The sequence below is a fragment of the Prinia subflava genome, assembly GCF_021018805.1.
Source record: "Prinia subflava isolate CZ2003 ecotype Zambia chromosome W unlocalized genomic scaffold, Cam_Psub_1.2 scaffold_36_NEW, whole genome shotgun sequence".
NCBI lineage: Eukaryota > Metazoa > Chordata > Aves > Passeriformes > Cisticolidae > Prinia > Prinia subflava.
Window position 1 is genome coordinate 1,970,150 of NW_026960611.1, and position 21,841 is coordinate 1,991,990.

General features: G+C 45.5%; 1 pseudogene; it reads left to right on the forward strand.

The window, feature by feature from the left end:
- The first annotated feature begins 88 nt into the window (after positions 1-88).
- LOC134565145 (uncharacterized) overlaps positions 89-21,841 on the forward strand; it is a 42,366-nt pseudogene continuing 20,613 nt past the window's right edge.

The window sequence follows — 21,841 nt, forward strand, 5'->3', positions numbered from 1 at the left end:
TTTAAGACACTGAAAAGAACCAGGCACCTCCAGCACTTCATTCACCTCCTCTCAGGTGATCTCCCTCTTCGCTGCACTTCCTGGAAAAGGTAAAATTAGGGTTGATCCCACCTTTAGCAGACGGAGTATGGTGTAGTCCATGACCCTACATGTTTCTTTCAATTTATAGAATAGTCTCCATGTGTGTCCTACTGCACAGTATCTCAGTGGGAGAGCTTGAATACCCTTCCAGATTTATACCCTTCATACGCTGAAGGATCTGTGTCTTGCATAAGCAATTCTTCAGCATGGACTAAAAGTGATCTGTAGCTCTTTTCCCTTCTTACACTAACAGAGCCAAAGCAGACACAAAATGTATCCCAGAAGAAGAGAGGCCAGAGACTGCAGGCAGATGGAGGTGATCCAGGAAGGACCACACACATTGTCTGGAAATATTCCTGCTTCCAACTGTTCCTGGCTGTCTCAGAGAGGAGTTAGGTGCAGCTGGCAGGACTGACTGAGGCCATTCTTTGCACTGTGGAGCATCTGTGTAGCTGATACTGCTTGGGGAGGTGTCACATGCTTCTGGAAGAGCTTCCTCTCCTGCTCTGAGTACACTTGCAATCTATTGGGCAGTCTGCCCTTTCTTCTAAACACCCAGGTGCAGCAGGTCTCTGAGGCTTGATGAGGGGAGAAAACTAGTGACAAGGTAGAAGGGGAACAAAACTGAAAATAAATCCTTGCTGCATATCAGAATTTGTTTTTCCTGTCACTGGGCCAGACTGTAAGAAAAAAAGATCCTGCACCCTCCCTTGTTTGGCTTCCCTTGTTCGGCTTCCCTTGTTCGGCTGCCATCACCAGCTCAACCACCAGATGTCTGCACTCAACAGAAAACTGAAATGCAGCACTGGGATGAGCAGCTGGAAAAAGACATGAAAAGAAAGTGACAGGGAGGGAAAGTGCAAAGGGAGCTGTAAGGGTTTATTTCTAGGCCTGGTCACCCTTGAGGCAGTGAGCTTTTCTCCCTGGTGAGTTTTCATCCTACAGCCTAGGACTATTTCCCCACCACCAGTGATGTTCAACTGAGATGGATCTCTTTGGATAGTGGTCAGGAAAAGGTAGTGCTCGGAAGCAGTGCTGTGGCTATTTAACCTGGCTGCTCAAACTTAGGACTTGATGGGCAGTCCTACAGGAGAACATTTTCAATGTAAAGATGAGACCTGGGTCAACACCAGAAAAGGTTTGCATGCAAAAAGTAACCGGATGCTTTGAAATGTGATATGTGATAGCTGAACTAGAAAAAAATGAGTATCTTTTCAAGTGTGCTAGGTCTCAACTGAATCCTAATACCATCCATTCTTTCATGTAATCTAAAGACTGGTTTCTGCTTGGGAATTAAGAAGCAATGCCATTTCCCTCATACAGTCCCTCTTTTGTATGCCATAATCTTTGTTATCACATCTGCATAAAGAGGCTGCTCAAGACATCCTAGAATCATTCAACCTGTCAGTCAATTTTAAAGAGAGGCAGTAAAATATGGTGAACTTTGCCCAGTGATCATTTTAGCAGGATGAGAAGCTGTTTTTCCCACAAAGCTGAGGAGGAGGATTTTTTTGACAAATGGGGATAGAAAGAAAAGCCGGATCTTGCTTGTTATCTGCTGCCTTCTGAACAATCACTGTTGTGATTCCAGCCTCAAGCCAGGACTGCAGCACCATCCCTTGCCAAGGGTGTTGTCCCAATAATGGTTCTCTCACCCAGTGTGCAAGAGGCCAACTCACACACTTGAGGTATTTATTTACATTTCTGTGCAGACAGGGGTGCTGGGTGACAAATTCACAAAGCCAGCATGACAACTACCAAAACCTTTTGCTATTTATACATTTTAGCAAACAAAACACACTTTCTTTTTTTATTTTTCTCTTTTTCCCAGCAGTGGAGCTTAGATAATTGATGTGCTTTAGGTTTCAAACAATGTTTTTCTGATTATTTGATTTTTAATTATGTTACTAGATGAGCCAAAACCACAAGAACAACTCCACACCCACAATAAAAAAACTTTTATTTGAGGAGGAAGGGAAGAAGGGATCAACCCCAAACAAAACAGTCTTTCTGGAAGTATGGTGGGCAAGTGAGACTGTTGTGTTTCAGGTTGAAGTCCATCTTCTAGATTACTTATTCAACAGGCTAGTCACAAAATTAGGAGCAAAATTCTTAAAATAAAGAAATATTTCCCAAGGCATGAAAGAAGCAGAAGCACTGTTATTTTCTAATCCCTGTTTGATTTCCACCTAAAAAAAACCAAACCAAACCAAAACAAAAAAAACCAACCAAAAAAACCCCAAAACAACAACAAAAAAACCCCAACAAAGCAACACTTACCACCAGTTTTATTCTGCTACAAAACATGAAAGCAGCAGAAAGGTACAATCTAAATCCCCCTGTTTCCAAGCTCATGCTCCTCAATACTTCATGGCAATAAATGTCTCATCTATTTATCTCTAAGACAGCAGTACTAATGGAAAGGATTAACAACAGGCCACCCTTGTGCTTCATAGGTTTACTGCTGCCCCTGTAGTTTGCAGATAGGCCACTGGTTATTATAGGATATAGGCCTTGTGTGATATGATTGCACAGCTTTTTCTTTCACAATAACACCAAAATAAATTGCAAGCTTTCCAAATTTTCAAGCTAACGTGTATCAAATGAAGTTCTTATCTAGCTTGACCAAAGCATCCCTAATTTTATCCAAACATACTGCTACCCTGAGACAAGTTCTGAAGGGATAAAAAGGCTCTGTAATGTATCTAAGGAATTTTTAGAAGACATGTGACAGCTGGGCCTGCCCATGCAGGTATAAGGCCCTCCAGACAATGCCCTGCAGCTGACCTCAGTCCTTTCAGATCTGGAATGCTGATCTCCAAAGGCTCCTGGGAGGTGAACTTCCAGGTGTGCCTCTTACCTTTTTCACTTTACCAGCAAAGAGCAAGACCCCACACAGTCCTGGTGTACCACAAATAGGGACGATATACCCTAGGACATGGGCAAGCTCCTTGCAGGACTGTGCAGTGGTGTTTGAGGGTCAGTTTGAGAGAACAAGGGCTGCAGGACCTCTGCAGCTGCGTGCCCGATAGCCACGCCAAGACCCATCCACAGGGCAGCTGGAAGCAAACAGGACAAACACTTGTCGGCATGGCCCGACCTGAGCTGGGCCCTGCATTTACCTCTCTGCCGGGTGGGATGCGTTGAGGAGCCCGGCTCGTCCCTGCCCACCTAGGCCGGGGCTGCCGCCTCCCTGCCGAGCCCAGACCCGGCAGCGGTGGCTCCGCACGCCCCGCACCGCTGCCCCTCCCCGGGCGGGGGCCAGCCCAGCCCCCCCCCCAGCCCCCGCACCGCCGAGGGAGGGACAGAGCGAGGGAAGGAGAGAGGGAGGGACGGGCGAGCACCGCCGCCCCCTCTGCCGTCCCGCCGCATGCCTGTGCCGGGCAGCGGGAGCTGGTCCGTGCCCAGCGGGGAGCAGCGCTCCGTTCCTGCCGCCGCCAGCCCGGCTGGTCGGGCACGCAGGTGAGGGCATCACCGGGCGGGCAGGGGCCGGGGGAGGACGGGCCCGGGAGCCTGGGGGAGCTGCGGCCTCCCGGGGCCATACCAGGGGTGCGGGGACTGGCGGGGGTGCTGGCCCGGCAGCGACGGCACCCCGCGGGCCTGCAGCGGACCCAGGTTCGGCTGGCGCTGGATCCCGGGAGCATCCCGCAAGTATCCTGCGGCGGGCGCGGACACCTCCGTCTCTCCCGGGTGGGTTTTGGGTGTGCCCGGTCCCTGGCCCCGTCTGACCAGGGAGCTCGAAGGAGCGTGTGAGGTGCCCTGTAGCAAACAGCGCAATGAATCCCCTGATGTGCCTTTTGTTTCCTGAGCTGTGGGTAAAGCTGGTCAGACGTCGGAGGAGCAAGGCTTTAAGTTTTCTGCTAGCATTGGCTACTGTAATGTTGAATTACCAAAATCATCTGTCAGTCTTTTATTGATTCCTGCCACATACATGAGTTTCCTACACAAGTGGCCAGTAAAAGGGCACCATATGGGAACAGGGATCTGTCAGATCTGGCTGCTTGTTCCATTGTCTGCTGACAATTAACTGTGCATATACAGTGGGAAGACAGAAGCTGCTAACAGTGTCACTCCAGTGAGGTTGATAGATTATGAACTTCGAACATCACACAGTAAACCTGTTCTGTTTCTGGATACAATCCAACCAGTAGGTTTTTCTGTGCCCCGGGGCAATCACTCTGCCATATATAATTTTAAATATCCTTTATTTGAAATACAGTGACTGCCACTGCATTTAGTAACAGAGACTGCTAGTGTGATGATGTGTTTCCCATAATCTCCTCTCTATATTGTAACTTTTCGTTTAGGTTGATTGTTGTTTGGGGTTGTTTTTAAATACGGTTGCATGCTGAGCTAAGATCTTCAGTTAAGCCATGTGCAGTGACAAACAGGTCCCTCTTCAGAGTTATTTGGTTCAGTACCCTGATGTGCAATTTGTTTAAATTCTCCTGTGCAGTACAGATTTGTCTTCATTTTTGACATATTGAGGTGTCCCTGTTAACAGGCTGAAGCACCAGTTGTCAAAATGCATCTATGAAATTGGCACAAATGAAAAATATTATTCAAAACCACAATAAGCAAGACAGAGCTGAGACAAAAGACTATTTTAAATTAAACTAGATTTGGAATGTGAGATACCTTGTCAGCTATTTCAGTTCTGACCCATTGAAGGCTGTAAACCAGAACAGAACTGTGCATCTGTTAAAAGTATGGTTATACTAACAAGTAAAAGCAAATTGTTGGAGTTTGTCATCTGATCATTGTACCTTGTCAGGGCTGTGTTCTTATCCAGTTCCAATAAAAGGGTAAGAGATTATCTTAATCAACATCACTTAGGGTTCAGCCTGAAAAAGTTGTCCTTCATCCTTGGGGCAGACAAACAGCAACTTTGGGCCTGCTGATGCCTGACCACAACAGCAGCATGATTCCTTGCTCCTCCTGAAATGATCCAATGAAACATGCCAAAGATTGTGTCCAAGGAAGAAAGTGGGTCACTGCAAATCTGCTGAAGGTTCCTGGTTGCAACAAGTGATTGTTTGAGACATAGTTGTTCTGACAGGAGCCCAAGACCTTTCTTTTTCCTGGTGACTTTTCAGGAGTAGCCAATGGAAGGGGGAAATTCCCCGTAAAAAGATAATTGTTCCTTGACAGCAGTAGCCGCTGTTACACTAACAAATGCAAGCCAGTTTTAGATGAGTGAGCTGCAGAAATTGTGCCAGCTGCCTGTATGTTAACATATATACTTACTAATCACATATCCTTTATGCCAGGCAGGTATGTACCCTCTGGTTAAATTAGTCTGTACACAATAATTATTCCTCAGTGGGGAAGTGACCCAACTTTTAATCTTTTGCTTCTAACAATTTTCTTGGTTTAGCTGTCAAGCACAAGCTTTTCTCCTTCCTGCTGTTTGTTTTGTCTTTGTCAGGCTGAAAGGAGCTTACACATCTCTTCAACTCACAAAAACAAAGTAGTAGCCATGAGATCTTTTGCTCTGTTTCTACCCCCCTCCCTACTTCTTCTCCCTGCCCTTTACTCTGCTGACTTGCAGGACTGGGGAGGATGAAAACAATCAGCTGTGTTTACTACAGTTGCATATGGCAAATTCAGCTGCCAGCTAATTACTAAATTCACTGCTCAACATTCCGTGACTTTGTTTTTTTTTCTTCGAGAATGAAATAAAACTGCAAATTTATTTTCCCACCTAGATCTCTGGACAAAATGGGGAATGGATTAGTGAAACCCAAGCACCTGAGGCAGCTGAATAGGCATGTGGCAAACCTCATTATTGGCTGTGCTGCCAGCCACAAGTTTCTGATGGACCCATGTCTAGGCATCAATGTGATCAATGGGCAAGCTGATGTCCTCTGCAGCAAGTTAGTTGAACTGGAAAAGGAGTTGAAGAGAAAAGATTAGCAGTTGCAAGAGAGTGAACACCATGTTGCTGAGCTTCAGGAACAGCTGGCTATGCACACTAAGGCCATAGCAGAACTCACCAAGGAGCTTCAGAGCAAGTGTATACAGTTGAAAAAGCTGCAGGATGTTAACTCTCAAGGAGAGCACTCTCTTCAGCCTTCTCCATTTAAAGTTTCTGCTGATAGGAAGAGAGGAGCCAAGGAAGGTGTATCTGCAGAGCCAACAACGTGACTGTGATTTGAGCAGGCAAACTATGTTTGCCCTTGAAAAAGCAAGTCTGAAAGGATTCCAGGTGAGCTCATTTCAGAGAGCTTCTATGTTTGTGTTACAAGGTTATTACTTTTATCATAATTATATTCTCTCCTCATGATAAATCTGGATTAAAGTATTCATCTTTTTTGTGTAGGCTTTGCAGCTGTGATAGATGCTGGTGTACTGGTTTGAAAGCAAAACCAGTGAGAGACTCCAAGTCAGAAATTCTATTTAATAGAAGAGAAAAAGGTAAAACAAAACAAAACAAAATAAAATAAATAGTACAAAAGACCACTGACAGAGTCAGAATACAACCTGACACCTTGTTAGTTAGGGTGGTGATAGCAGTCCAGATGAAGCGGTCTTGTTGAAGCAGTGATCCTGTAGAAAGGTCTGGTAGCTCTTGTCCTCTGGTAATCCAGTGGGTAAGGGCTCCTGTGGTGTCCAAAGTCCCAGATTATATCCAGGTGGAAATGCTTGGCTCCTCCTCCTGGGCGGAGCATCTCACAATGGGCTGATATCATTCTATGAGTCATGCAGTGGGTCTTTGTTTCCCCATTAAACAGACATAGCTCCCAGAGGGAGTTATCTATGAGTCATGCAGCAAGGCATCTATGGCCCATTAACAGAAGATAGTCCAGCGGGAGGGGGCAAGGGAAACACTGCCCCACCTGATTCCAACAGCTTGTGAAGATGGTGAGATAATACATACTTTGGGCACATCTTACATTGTAAGCTAGGACAGCTGGTTGAGTTTGTGAGTAACTTTAACCAAGAATCATCTGTGTCCCACAGACTTCAGATGAAGAGTGGTGGGTAGCCTTTGTATTTCAGATGAGAATCTTACAGGTTTTTTGGGATTTATCTTTACTGCCAGCTTCCTCCTTCCCTCCAGCTTCTAACAATCATGGTGTAGGAGCTGAATTGTATTTGTTCTTCTTTGAATCCAATTACACTTTCTAGACTCTGACAGACCAAGAAATCTCTGTGGTCAGAGCTGACCTCGCAGACAGAGATATCAGTCTGGTATCCTTAAGCATAATTTAGACCCTCTTTTATCTTGCAGTGTAGACATAACCTGAGAGTCTGTTTAACAAGGTGGTAGCCAGACTCTAGCTGGACTTCAGCCAGTGACTGTAGTGCCTTCAGATTTGTGGGGAGATTTATTATTCATGGCATATCTGAGTCTGTACCATAGTAGACCTGAGAGTTACGAGGCGTGTTTTCTCATCCATCATGTCCAGCATTGCACCTTAGAGGGTGCCTCATGAATCAGAAAGGCTGCCTGAGTCACCACAAAGAGCTGAGAACTTCAGCTAGCAGTGTTTTTCCAGAGTAAGAGAACTGCATTAATATTTTATCAGAAGTACCTGGGTAGCTTAAATCATAGTTTAAGACTGTTCTTTTTGTAACCTGTCTTCTCCTTGGCACAATCCTTGTACTGCAGTCCACCACATGGTTTTCTAGGGTGCTTTCAGAGACAGAATTGTAACAGCAGTGAGGAGTAAAGCCCAGAGAAGAGACAGTGGATTAGCAAAGTGCAGCAGCCAGAACCACAACAAATATTGCAACTTAAGCAATCCAAGTGTAATGCACATCATTTTTTGATGTCATAGTGGTCAAAGTATTATTTGATTTTCCAAATATTTTGGAAGCAAACATGTAACAGGATTTCCTAAAGAACATAGACATGACATATTATGGAATGAGGTTTGAGCTATCCCAAACTGGGCCTCAGGTTTGGACCTGCTGGGCCTCAGATTTGGGCCTGTGTAGAAGCAGGTAAGTCTGTGGAGCAGTTAGAATTTAGGTTAAGGTGTGTGTATGCATTAGATAGGATAGTTAGGGTAGAATTACGGTAGCTACCTTAAACTGAGATTGTTTGCATTTTTTTCACACTGAATGCCAATTAGTAAATACTTCTAACTGTAAATTATTTGAAACTGTATATAACTGGCCATTTTGGGAATAAAGAGGAGAATGTATGATTTCACCATATTGGTTGTGTTCTGCGTTGCTCTGTCCAGCTTCCATATAGTTATTAGAGACCCTGGTTTCATGTGGTGCCCGGACCCAGGGACTCTTTAGTTTGCTTAAATGCAGTTTTATTACTCTTAAATGCGTATTTATTATGCTTGAATGCGGATGGATTTTTTCGCTTGAATGCGGGGTTTTGAATTTTTGTTTTTTGTTTAAATTCGGATTTCGCTTGAATGCGGTTTTATTACGCTTGAATGCGGTGAAAAGTCTCTGCAACTGTGTCTGCACTGTGAACAAAGTTCGGACCGAGTATCCGAACCTGGCATAAAGCTGCGAAAAGCTCACAGAGCTGGAAGCTGGAGCTCGATCCGTCTGGTTTCATCTGGAGGGAAGCAGCGGCACGCACTGGAAAGGAGAGGTAAGCAGCCGTGGCGTGAAACAAAGGAATCGAAAGTAAAAAGCAAAAATGGAGAAGGAGTTCCACGCAACAACGCAGCTTCTCACAAGTATTATCTCTAAAAGAGGCGAAAAAGTAAAAAAAACTGACATAGAACAATTAGCCCTAAGGGCCAGAAAGAAAAGAAAGTTAAGACAACCATCGCTTCTGTTTAGTGAAGCAGAATGGAAAGAAATAGGTGAAATGCTATGGGATTTAGCCATTTTACAGGGAAAAGAAAGTAAACTAGCTACAGAGCTAGGGGCGATTTGGGAAAAAGTTATAAATATCTTACCAGTGTTCACAGCAGAGAAAAAAGTGGCCCAGGTGTCAATCCAAGCTCTGGAGGCACCTAGGTCTGAATCGGGAGTTGCTGCCGTTGAGCCAAAAGAACTGCAGAGACCATCTAGGCTTGCGAGGTTTTTCAGTATTAATTCCACACATCCAGTAAAGGGAAACGCAGCCCCAGATTGCTCCTTGCTACGGGACGTGGTAAACTCAGTAACGAGCCATGCAGGCCAGACACTGGAAGTTCCCCCGCCAGCGGTCGGAGAGACTGAGAGCAAACAGGAAGTGTGGCAGTTGCCAGACTCTGGGGGCGTGGTGATAGATGAGGAGACAGGCAGGGCCGAAGGCAGAGCGGGATCGGCACAAGAGATGCAACAGAGGGTGTCGCTGTGCGTGTTTTCCTAAACCCCAGGGCACGCAGCGACATTCAGGGGTGCGACACCTTCCCCCGGGGAGCTCTCACTTCCCCACCGGGACTCTGGTTCAGCCAGTCTATGGGCGCAGAGACAAAGTGAAGACGAGACGGGTCTTGGGGTAAACTAAGGAGATTTATTACAGGTATAACTGAAGCATAACAACTAAAAAATGAACCCCAAAGACCAGGGGCACGTGTCATCCCGTGCGTTTTATAGACAGGGCAATACAAAGCAAGCAACCAATGAAAATGCACTCAGGGAGGGGTTTAGGGCGGGGAGTACAGAACAAAATCCAATGGGAATAGCAGAAGCAGTGTGATGATATGAAACAGCAAATGATATATCGATTTAAGACTGGCAGGGAAGGCTCTAGAAATAGAGGCAGGGGCACAGAGGATTGACACCTAACAGTATGTATAATTTAAATCATAACACACAAATGAAATAGAAAGATAGCTTTAAAACTTAGAGTAGAAAATCCACACCTCAACATCTCCTCCTTTTCTTTTCTAAAAGAAAGAGAGTGTGATGTCTAAAATAATGTTTACTAAGGAAAAGGGAGAAAGCAAATTTAAAGGAAACTGGCATTTACAGCATCCAGGAACTGCATTCATCATTGCAAAATTTTACTTTTGGCCAATTAAAACTTCATGGATCTCTGTCTCGAAGTTAGAGTTCGAGCTGATAATCTTAAACTTTAAATTTTAAAATCCAAATTTAATTTGTGGTTAATGGGTTCCTGGTTACTGTATTTTCACAAAGTAAAGTTTTCTTTATTAAGGTAATAATAAATCCTGTTTATAACTAAAATAAAACAACAGTAGTACTGGTCATGCCCCCTGCTCTGCAATCACTCAGTGTTGGATCTTCTTCTGGACAGCTGAAGATCTGCTCTTTGCATGGCGAGGAACAGCGTAACTACAGAGATGTTCAGTCTCTGAATCAGTTCTCTTAATTAACAAATCTATGATGCTGACAATTACAACACAAACACACAAACTTGCTGAGTCAAAGCAGGCTGCAGCATACTTCACTGTTGACAGATCTGATTGATGGCTGTTCTGACTGTCAGCTGGCTGGAAGGTTTTCAGCAGTCTCAAGTTTTTAGATGACAAAGCGCAAGGTGGCAGGTGCAGGTGTGACAGCATGACTTTCCTTCTATAATACACAACTTGATAAATTATTTCAAAATTATCTGGAACACAGGGAACACTCGAGTTTAAAAGCAACACAGGAAAAACAAATTGGGATAGGGAAATTAAACAATTTTATCAAGCTCTTGAAATAAGGCATCTAATTTAAATTACTTCCTTTTGGTCTGGAAAACAAATACTAATTCTAAGAAATAAAAATAAATTGCTTTATAGTTAAATTTATTACAAAGAAATTAATTGTCATTAAACAATTAATTAACTAAGTATCACTTGTTTTGAATCTGTTTTTCATCACCAAACTGTGGACATTTACTTTCTGCTGGGCCCTTGCAAAAAGACAATGGACAGGGTTTAGTGAGTAGACCAATGAGCCTATATTTTTAAATTAATAAACATAATATAATATAGTGAAGATAACAAAATACAACAAATATAAACATAATAAAAATAAATATGACAATAGTAAGAAATTAAAAGGGACACTGGGCAAGGAATGACCAGGAAATGGATAGGGGTTTGTGTAGTTACCACAAATGAAATAATTGCAGCATATGCTGAAGTCTGTTCTTTCAATGACTAAATTTAAGAAATAATATAGCAAAGACAAGCAAATTAATTTGATGCTTTAAATTGGGGAAAATTCCTTTCAAAAAGAAAAGCAAAAACATTCGGATTAATGGGTGAATTATTAGAAGCAGAAAAGAAATAAGAAATTGGGTAACTGTCACAATCAGTTTTGGGGTATCGGTAAAAGGTGTGACCTGGGCGCTGCCATCTTGGGGGGAGCAAGACAACAACCCCGAGTCTGGGTTTCCGGCTCTTCCTCCTCCATCTGAGGAGCAGCGTCCCTCCTTAGAGGAGGGGGCTGTAGGGCCAGAAGAAGGAGTGGGGTTCGCGGTTCGGCGTCCCTTCAAAGGAGCTGACCCCTCCTCTCCCGCCCCCGGAAGACCCCTCGAAAGAGGGGTATCAGGGTGACGACGGAAGGGAGGGCGGTTGAAGGGAGGCGCGGAACCGGGGAAAGTCTCAGGGACCGGAAAAGAAGGATCAGCGCGGGAAAGTGGAACCCAATCGGCGTGGCCATCGCCATTTTGGAAGGGAAGGGGAGAGCCTGCCCGACCCGAAATGGCGGCAGGCTCAGGGGACAGGGAAGGGTTTGGGGAAGTCTGAGGGACCGAGGGTATGGGGAGCTTCACAGAAGCTAAAGGTGAATCTACGGGAGAGGGGCCTGACGCAGTCAAATATCGATGTTGTGCGTGATGGTAAAGGGCTTCTTTAATTACAGTGTAAATTGATTTTAACTCAAGTTTCCAAACTAAAACTTCCCAAAACGAAATCTTAAAGAAATCATTAACTGGGGTCCCTGGGTAAACCCCGAAAATCAACTTTATAATCTCCTTTAATTCTTTTTTATCAAACTCTCTCCCGTATGAAATTAAATACCGTTTTAACCTAAAATAAACGCGTCTCTCCGTTTCAGTTAGTCTCTGCCCCATTACGATTTTCCCTTCCCTCTTTCCCCCCCCCCCACTGGAAGCGCCTAACCGAGTTACACCAGTATGCCGAGGAGGGAAACGGAAGGGACAGTGAGCCCACTCCCTCCCCCAAGAGGTCTCCTTCAAAGTAGCCTGCTGCAGTTCCTCCCTCGGGGCCAAGCAGAGCCCGGTTGCCCTTAAAGCCTGGACAGCAGACTGCCAAACAACTCTTGGGAAGAGGGCTTCCCTACCGACCCTGGCCAGTCACTCAAACTAAAAGCCGGTAGGGCCCTATCCACCCGCCCGAAGCCTTACCCGGTTAGTGGCAACCCGGGTCCTCGGCGTTCCACGGCCTTCGCGACGGTCCGGCTGGCACGTTGCCCCGGGTGGACCTCCCCGGTAACCTGACAAGTGCTCCTGAGCTCACTGCGCGTCTCCGCAGCCGGTCGGAGTAAACGAAGACTGGCTGACAACTCCTCACGCCTCTCGGCTCGCCGTTTCCGCAGCCATTACTCTCCTTGAGCTTCAGCCTTGCTGTAGAGGCCTCGGCTACGGTGTGCCCCCGCACTCTTCCCCCGCAGGAGCTCTTCTCCCTAAGGGGCCTTGCGACGAGCTTTCTCCTCCGCCCTTGGGTACGTGCCCCCCGCCTGGGTGCTGGCAGGCACGAAGGAGTCCCGGAACTACTCTGTTCCTCCCGGAGTCGAAGAGTCCCTTGTCGCCGGTGTTTTTCACTCCCTTCCTCTTCGCAGGCTGCGAAGAGGCAGAGAGCCCCTCTTTCCGCGGAGCTTCTCGCCGCCGCTTCTCCGGATGCTGAGGCTCGCGCCGTGCAACGCTGGGCCGGGGCCGTCCCACACCGCTGCCGCCGGAGCCCCGCCGGGGCCGCGCCGCCACGCGCTGGAGGCGCGGCTGGGTCCCGCCGGGCCGGGGCTGCCGCGCCGGCGCCGCCGCGCTGGCGCCGGATCTTCGCCGCGTCGGAGCCGCTCGGGTCACGCTGCGCAGCCCACGCCGGCTGGCGGTGGCGGCACGTGGCGTGGTGGAGCGGCGTTTTCGCGCGGCGGCTCGGGGGGGGGCGTCCGGTCCGCCGGAGAAGGTAGGAAAGCGGCGTTCGCGGTTTTTTGCGCTGATGGTGCGGCGGTTCTTCTTGCTCCACGTTGCAGGCGCCAGAAATGTCGCTGTGCGTGTTTTCCTAAACCCCAGGGCACGCAGCGACATTCAGGGGTGCGACACCTTCCCCCGGGGAGCTCTCACTTCCCCACCGGGACTCTGGTTCAGCCAGTCTATGGGCGCAGAGACAAAGTGAAGACGAGACGGGTCTTGGGGTAAACTAAGGAGATTTATTACAGGTATAACTGAAGCATAACAACTAAAAAATGAACCCCAAAGACCAGGGGCACGTGTCATCCCGTGCGTTTTATAGACAGGGCAATACAAAGCAAGCAACCAATGAAAATGCACTCAAGGAGGGGTTTAGGGCGGGGAGTACAGAACAAAATCCAATGGGAATAGCAGAAGCAGTGTGATGATATGAAACAGCAAATGATATATCGATTTAAGAAAGACTGGCAGGGAAGGCTCTAGAAATAGAGGCAGGGGCACAGAGGATTGACACCTAACAGTATGTATAATTTAAATCATAACACACAAATGAAATAGAAAGCTAGCTTGAAAACTTAGAGTAGAAAATCCACACCGCAACAAGAGGGGTGGAGTCCAGGTCAGTGACAAGATCGAGGCAGCACCAGCCACCCCCTCACCGGAAGGCAAACTGATGATGCAGGCACACGTGACCAAAACAAACATGGGGACTTCCACCGCCACTTCCGGAAAACCACAGCCGGTCCATCCCGACGCAGCCACAAGAAAAAGCGTTCAGATGAATTGCAACAAATAATAGCTAAACTTGCTGAACTGTCAAATCACCAACTTGAAAAGCAAGCAGCCGCGGCATCCCAAATTTCTCCACAAAAACTGCAAAATCTTTCAACGTTGTCGTCTTTGCAGTCTGACCAGTCATTTTCGCCTGCTGCACTGCAGATGGTGCTGCCAGCCACCCAGAAAAATACAATTCAGAGGTGCTGGGCAGGCGTTTTAAAGGATACAATTTTAGAAGGAGACTTAAAGTAGCCAACTCAAATGCTTGCCCAGTCATTATTAAACAGAATCAGGCTTGATGGGAGCCCCACGAATGGAAAGTGTTAAATTCAGCCAGTTTCTACCTATAAAGTTAAGTCAGAAGCAGCCAGAAATATTTCAGCATCTTCACAGCCGATGTACTTCGCCCAGCAGACTGTTCCAGCTTTGCATCTCTACTGTTAACACCCTCACAGTTTCTCATTTTTGAGAGTGGAAACGTTTAGCAACTGAAGAGGCAAATAAACATCAAGTGCTGGGAGATCCATTTTATGGGCTTCAGCCAGATATGCTGACAGGACAAGGACCATATGCTACAACCAATGTTCAACTCACCTTTCCAATTGAAATCCATCAGATTTCTCAAGCACTGGCCCACAAAGCTTTACTTTTAGTTCCAGACAAGAAAAAAACTGCATCATATGCTAACATTAAGCAAGGAGCAATGGAAACATACGGGCAATTTATTGAAAGGCTTTCGGCTGCTTTGAAAGATGCCCAAGATTTACCTACAGAAGTGCAAGAACATCTGTTTCATTCCCTTCCCTTTGAAAATGCCAATTCATATACCAGAACTGTTTTAGCTTCTCTCCCTCAAGGCTGAGCAGTTGATGAAATGCTAGTAAGAGCTACCAGAGCTGAAAAAAACAACCAAACAGCAGCGTTCACAGTGGCCATGCAAAATGCAATGCAGCAACAGGGACACATCATTGCAGCTGTGTTGACAGGAGGCAACATCAACCATCCCAGCAACATCAGAAGACCAGCACCCAGCGTTGTTTGTTTTCGGTGTGGTGAGACAGGCCATTTCAGACAGGCCTGTCAAAAGACTGTATGGTGTCACAAATGTAACCTAGACACTCATGCCTCTGAAGTTTGTCGGAAGCAGGGAAACTGCAAAGCAAGCATGCTAAGGCAGCGCGCAAGGACACAAGTCAAAGCCTTGACCCAGAAGACCCCAACAGTGGTTTCCTACTTAAGAACAAACCTGCCACATGGGGAAGCCTCGGCGTAGATGTAACAGCAGCAGAAGTCACCTTGCAAGATAAGGAAGTGACCCTGATTCTAACCAATGTGTATGGTCCAATGTACAGCACAATTTCTTTAGTTGGAGGTTTGTTGCTTGGAAGATCCTCCACAGGTAAACAAAGTGTAATTGTGATTCCAGGAGTCATCAACGCGGATTACACCGGACAAGTGAAAATAATGGCTTATGCTTTGCAGCCACCTGTGAAAATCCCAAAAGGAAGCAGAATTGCTCAAATTATAGCATTTGAAAACATTTTACCACATCGTCAACGACCATGAGAACCAGCTGAAAATGAAAGAGGAGATGGAAGCTTTGGGTCAATGGGCCATGATGTCCTTTTTACGATAAGCCTGAAAGATCGCCCACGCAGAATGGTGCAATTACGGCGTGGTTCTGACAGCATCACCCTGACCGTATTGCTTGACACTGGCAGCGCAGACATTTCCATTGTCAATCAAATGTACTGGCTGCATGATTGGCCTCTGCAATCTCCCTGCACCCACGTTGTGGGAGTGGGCGGAATGACAATTCCCTCGATAAGTAAAGATCCTATCAGCATCATCTTTGAAGACAATCAAGTTACCGTGACTCAACCCTACGTTATGCGTTTACCCGGAGAGAGCTTTCAGGACTGCTAGGCAGAGATGTGCCTTCTCAACTTGGCATGGTTTTAACCAGTGACCAGCATTTTCTTTGATGGCCACTGCAGAGCAGCCACCCATTCTGAAGATTACCTTGTTGACTGAAACCCCTGTTTGGGCCGAGCAGTGGCCAATGACAGAAGAAAGGCTGCAAATTACTAAACAACTAGTACAAGAACAACTCTAAGCTGGACACACTCGGCTCTCTGCGAGTCCGTGGAACACACCAATTTTTGTTATCCCAAAGAAATCCGGAAAATGGAGACTGATACACGATCTCTGAAAGGTCAGTGAACAAATGCAGGCAATGGGAGCTTTGCAGCCTGGCCTGCCAGCACCAACTATGATACCTCAAGGGTGGAAAATCGTTGTCATTGATCTGAAAGACTGCTTTTTACCATCCTGCTTCATCCACAAGACACTCAACGCTTTGCCTTCACCATGCCATCTGTCAACAGAGCAGCCCCAGCAAAATGATATGAATGGACCGTTCTTCCTCAGGGAGGTCGCAACTCGCCCACCATGTGTCAATTTTTTTGTTGATTTGGCCTTGCAACCAATTCGCCAGCATTTTTCCAAAGCGATGATTTATCATTATGTAGATGACATTCCTAGTGCCACCAAACAGCCATTGGCAGAAACAGATTTAGGCCAGTTGATTTCACAATTGAAACATTGTGGACTGGTTGTAGCTCCAGAAAAAAATACAGCGATCAGCTCCTTAGAAATATTTATGCTGGCTGATCACAGATGCACAGATTCGCCCACAGAAAATCACTTTACACACCAACATTTCCACCTTGCATGATGCTCAAAAACTTTTTGGGGACCTGCAATGGGTTCATACCATTGTAGGAATCACCAATGATGATTTACAACCATTTTTACCATGGCTTCATGGTGGTGGTGTCAACAGCCCTCAAGAGTGTACCCCCAAGCAGCAAAGAGCCCTTTCGATGGCAAAAGAAAAAAGGGGAACACCGATCTAAGTTTGGGTCAACCGCAAGTTTACTAGAATGGGTGTTTTTACCTGTGCAACCAAAGAGCCGTGTGATGACCAGAACAGATGCCCTTGCTGCATTGATAAAAAAGGGCAGAGACAGAGTTGTATGTCGGGATGCTCACTTAGAGCCGACGGCTCTATCACCGGCCAGCCCAGATACCGCGACAGACGTCGGCAAGGGTCAGACCGCGAGCAGCGCAAGCAGTACTGACTCCTGTGGGTTCTTGTCCTAACAGGGGCTCGTGTGAACGATGGTAATTCGACAGGCAGTGGAACGAAAGGAGGAAACAAATTCCAGACGAGGGTTTATTAGAAACACCTCCTCAGCCCGGAACTGTTTGGGGGGAGGAGAGTACAGTGGGTTTTTGTCAGGGGCGAGTCGGGGGGGGGGGCAAAGGGAGTGGTCAGCCACTGATAGCCAACCAGGGCAAGTTGCTAGGGGACCCGGGGGTGGGAGAACATAACTTGAACTAATCAGGAGAGGGTAGGAGGGATTTCACCAAGGCGGGAAAAAATAACAGACAGCTAACCGTATGCTGCATAACAGGTGCAGGTGCAGACAGGAGTCACGTGAGTTAAACAAAGGAACCATCAGGGGGAAGGGTACAGAGAACCAAACGAGTACAAGAATATACAAAGCATAACCGATTAAATTAACACACTGCCACAGTTGTAGATATAGCTGGAAAGGAACCAGCAGATATCAGTGTTCCTGTGAGAAGTGAAGATTTAGAGTGGAAGCTGAGACATTCTGTTGCAATGCAAGAAGCGCTGTTGGGTTTCACAGGTGTGGTTCACAACCAGCAACCAAAAGGCCTGATGTGGACTCTAGTCAAGCACTACAAATAGCTAGAGAGACCTTTGTGTTCCTTGAGACCAGCTGAAGGAAGAACAGTTTTTACTGATGCCAGTCGAAAAACAAAAAAGGCTGTGTGTGTGTGGCAACAGCAAGGAGAATGGATGCAACATTTAATTAAGAATGAAGCAGGAGACAGTCTGCAAACCCTTGAAGTGAGAGCAGTGTGCTGGGCTTTGCAAACCTGGAACAAAGAACCACTCAGTGTTGTTTCAGACTCTCTATATGTAGTTGGAGTTGTACAAAGAATTGAAGATGCGCTCATCATGAAAACCCAGAATCAACACCTTGGAGAACTGTTTTTGCAATTACGAAGTGTGCTGAATCAGGGTCAGCATGCCTTTTGTGTCATGCACATTCACAGGCATCAATGCAACAGTGGTTTGGGAGAAGGCAACGCACGAGCAGATGCTGCAGTCAGTTGCCTTGTGCATGTCCCTCCACAAAAGAAATTTGTGAGGGCTCGCAACAGTCACGAAACATTCCATCAAAATGCTAGGGCCCTGCACCGACAATTCCAGATTCCCTTGAATGATGCACAAGGGATTGTGCATGCCTGCCCTCAATGTAGTCATCATGGGCTTGGCCTTGGCTTGGGCACAAACCCAAGGGGGATGAAAGCTTTAGAATTGTGGCAGATGAATGTAACTCATGTGTAGGAGGATAGCTTATATCATAAGGTAGAGCTATCCACACCTGGGCCTCAACCCAGGCCTCAGACCAGGCCTCAGGCCTGGTCTAACAGGCCTCAGTACATTCAGCATACGTAGTAGCAGATAAACTTATCTGCTACTAGGAATGTGTGAAGATAGTAGTGTTACTAGCATAGAACAGTTACTGGGAAGACACGGTGGCTACCTTAAACTGCAATAGCTTACATATTTCTGTATTCTCACTGCCTATCAGAATGCACCTGTTCTTGTAAACTATTCTGTCTGTATTTAACCCACCATCTCACAGAATAAATCGGATTACGTGCTTAGAACCATATTGGTGTGGACGCACGTTATTCTAGCCCCCGATCTACCAGGGCTCCGCCTTTATCTGGTGCCCGAACAGGGATGGAGCCTGGTCAATACGGCTTAGACGCTGTCTGTTCAAGACTCAGATATTGTCCGCCGGGCTTCGATGCTGTAAGCGGAACTTATTTACCGTCCACCGGGCTTCAATGCTGTAAGTGAGACGTATTAGCCGTCGCTGAGCTTAGATGCTGTAAGCAAGACTTAAATGTTGAAGACCTCGCTTGATTTAGGACGTGTGTGTGTCGCTTACGGAACACAGTCCTGGATACTCGGGGCAGATCGGGGGGCGTCTGTCGATTGGATTGGTTAGAAAGACGACAGTGCCACCTACTGTCAGCAGAGAGAAGGTAAGAGCGGCAGATGCGGAGGGATTCAATTATGGACCGGTACCTTTTGGCTGCCATGCAGCTTTTAGCGTCCATTGTCTCGAAAAGAGGCGAAAATATCAAAGACTGATATAAATCGGGTAACCCTATGGATTTGGGAAGAAGGAAAGCGAAAGCGGCCAGCATTTCTTTGCAGAGAAGCAGGATGGAAAGAGAAAGGCAGATTGCTATGGGACGTTGTAGTTTTACCAGGAAAAAGAGCAAAGATACGTTCAGAGTTAAGCGTAATTTGGGAAAAAGCAATAAATGCCTTGCAAACATTCGCAGTAAAGAGCAAAACCGTAATTTTAGCCGGAGAAAAACAGATTCCCTGTCCCTCTGCTTCCCTCCCCAAGATAAAGGAACAACAGGAAAAATCTAAGGTAGCCAGACGCTTCAGTGGAGATTCCATGCATTCCACGCATTCCGAGAGTGAGAATGCAGCTCCGCTTTGCCCCTCCCTTTGTTCGTCTCTGGCCGGCTGTGCAGGGAGAGGGCAGAAAATGCTCCCTCCACCCCCAAAGCAGACTGAAAACAACCAAGAAGTGGCTCAGCTGCCAGACCCGGGAGGCAGTGCGAAAGATGAGAAGGCAGGCGGGGCCGAAGGAGGAAAACTAGCTGACACAAGCCCTTACAGGCCCCCCCTTCGCTGAGTGCAGAGGCTGTCAGTATCGTCTTTGAAGATAAGCAAGCATCGTAACTCGACCCTATGTCGTGCTATTACCCAAGAAGCCTTCAGGATTGTTAAACAGAGACAGTGAAAACATGCAACAAGTGGACATTGCAATAAAACACCAGAAAAAGAAGGAAAAATAGTCATCTGTCCCTCTATTGTGAAAGAATCCATCACTGTGTGAGAAATGCAACGTGAAAAAGAAAGATATATCCTATCATGAAAAAGATAAAGCAAAAAATGAAATAGAAATGAGTTCCTAGCTAGAGTTATTAACTCTGTGTAAGGATGAGTTGTTTCTACATTTTGATGTTGTTAAAATTGATTTATGTGTGATTTAATTTGAGTTTAAGGTAATTATTGTCAAACGTATAGTTTTAAGGTTTGTTTTTAAGATTTGGGCCCTGATAAGTTTAAGTTAAGTTTAAGTCTATATTTAAATGTTAAGGAGTTTAATTAATAATGAATTTTTAGTGAGTTACCACACATATAGAGTTTATAAAGTTAATGAAGGTTGTAGATTGTTGTTGAGACTTACTTATGTTAGATTTAAGAGTTAGTTGATTTAAAGAGTGTTTTATAATTTGTAAAAGGTATAGTTGTTTAACTTGTAAAGTTTAGCTTAGAACCAAAAAAAAAAAAAAAAAAAAAAAAAAAAAAAGCTGAACAAAGCCTCATCTCAGAACTCTCAGCGTTGTTATCCTGCCTAGAGAGGTGGGTGCAGCTGGCTGAAGCCAGCCCCTGGCACATCTGTTTGGGCAGAGAGGCTGTGCTACTGCTCTTAGGTTTAGTCTTCTGTGCTGGGGGAGAGAGATGAGGGAAGCACAGTAGTGTGCCTCAGGGGGTGAGTTTCAGAGCCTGGGAATGTGGTGGTATGTTTTGTTCAGTGATGGCACTAGTGAGAGAGTTGAGAGCCGTGATGTCCCCATGCCTGGCAGAATGGGACAAGGGTGAGGAGCTTTAGCCAGTGAGACTTTTCAGTCAGTGTGAATTTTGAGAGGGTCAAGATAAGTTATAATAGAGGTAATTTGAATTCAGAGCCATGACGGCCCAGCCTTCTGCTGAGCAAAGTCATGTGGCACAAGTTCTCTCAAGCTGAGTGACCTTCTCCCAGGTTCTCCAAATAGCAAATCTTCCCAGCTTCGACCACAGCCAGTGAGTTGAGAATAATGTTTCCTGAAACAGCTAAGTAATCTACAGGCTGAAATTGTACTTGTAAAGTCCATGTTTGTCGTTTGTCAGCACACATAAGAGCTTTTGGAAACATGATTCACAGCATTTTGAACTACCTGACATTCAAGAAGCAGTTGAGAGAGCCAACAATCTTCCTGGGCAAGAGGATGCCAGGGCAGCAGAAATTCACTGATAATCCTGCCAGCAGTAGCAGTAGAGCCAAGAAATCTTTGAGAAAGGTCTTAGGGCAATGAGTAAATAAACAGTTTTGCCCAGTGAAAACAAGTTTGACGGTATAACTGTACTTGGAAAAAAAAAAAAAAAAAAAGAAAAAAAAAAGAAAAAAAAAGCAAGAAAGAGAGAAGAAACAGGTTTAACTGAAATGATAATAACAGAACATTGATAAAGAAGATTTAAAATGATGCAAATTGTTAGATCCTTAATTGTATTGTTAGTTGTGAGTTGTCCTAGTGTATGAGAGTTTTAAAAGATAAGAGTTTTAAAATATAATTCGATGACATGTTAAGTATATAAATTAGTAGCATTTCTAAGTTGATGTTCAAGTTTTTATGTTGTGTTATTTGTCTATAGGGTTTTCTAACAAGTACTTGTCATTTTAAATAATTCTATTTATCTTTTTAGCCATTTAAGTATTTCATAAATGTTGTTAACAGATATGGTTGTATTATTAAGTGCAAGTCAGAATTTTTTCTTAAGTGTCATGTTAAGCATATAGTTTGTCTCTTCTGTAATCAATCTTGTATTTTTTATGCAATGTTTTAGCATGTCCTTTTGAAGCTTCATTTGATTCGTTTAACTGTGTTACGCATTTCGCTTGAAATGAGATTTTGGGCTTGTTTTGGTACCTCTTGTGTGAGTCAAGACATTGCATTTCAGTTTGTTAAATCTTTAAGTGTTTTTCAGAAGGTCTTGGAGAGAGATACCTGAAGCAT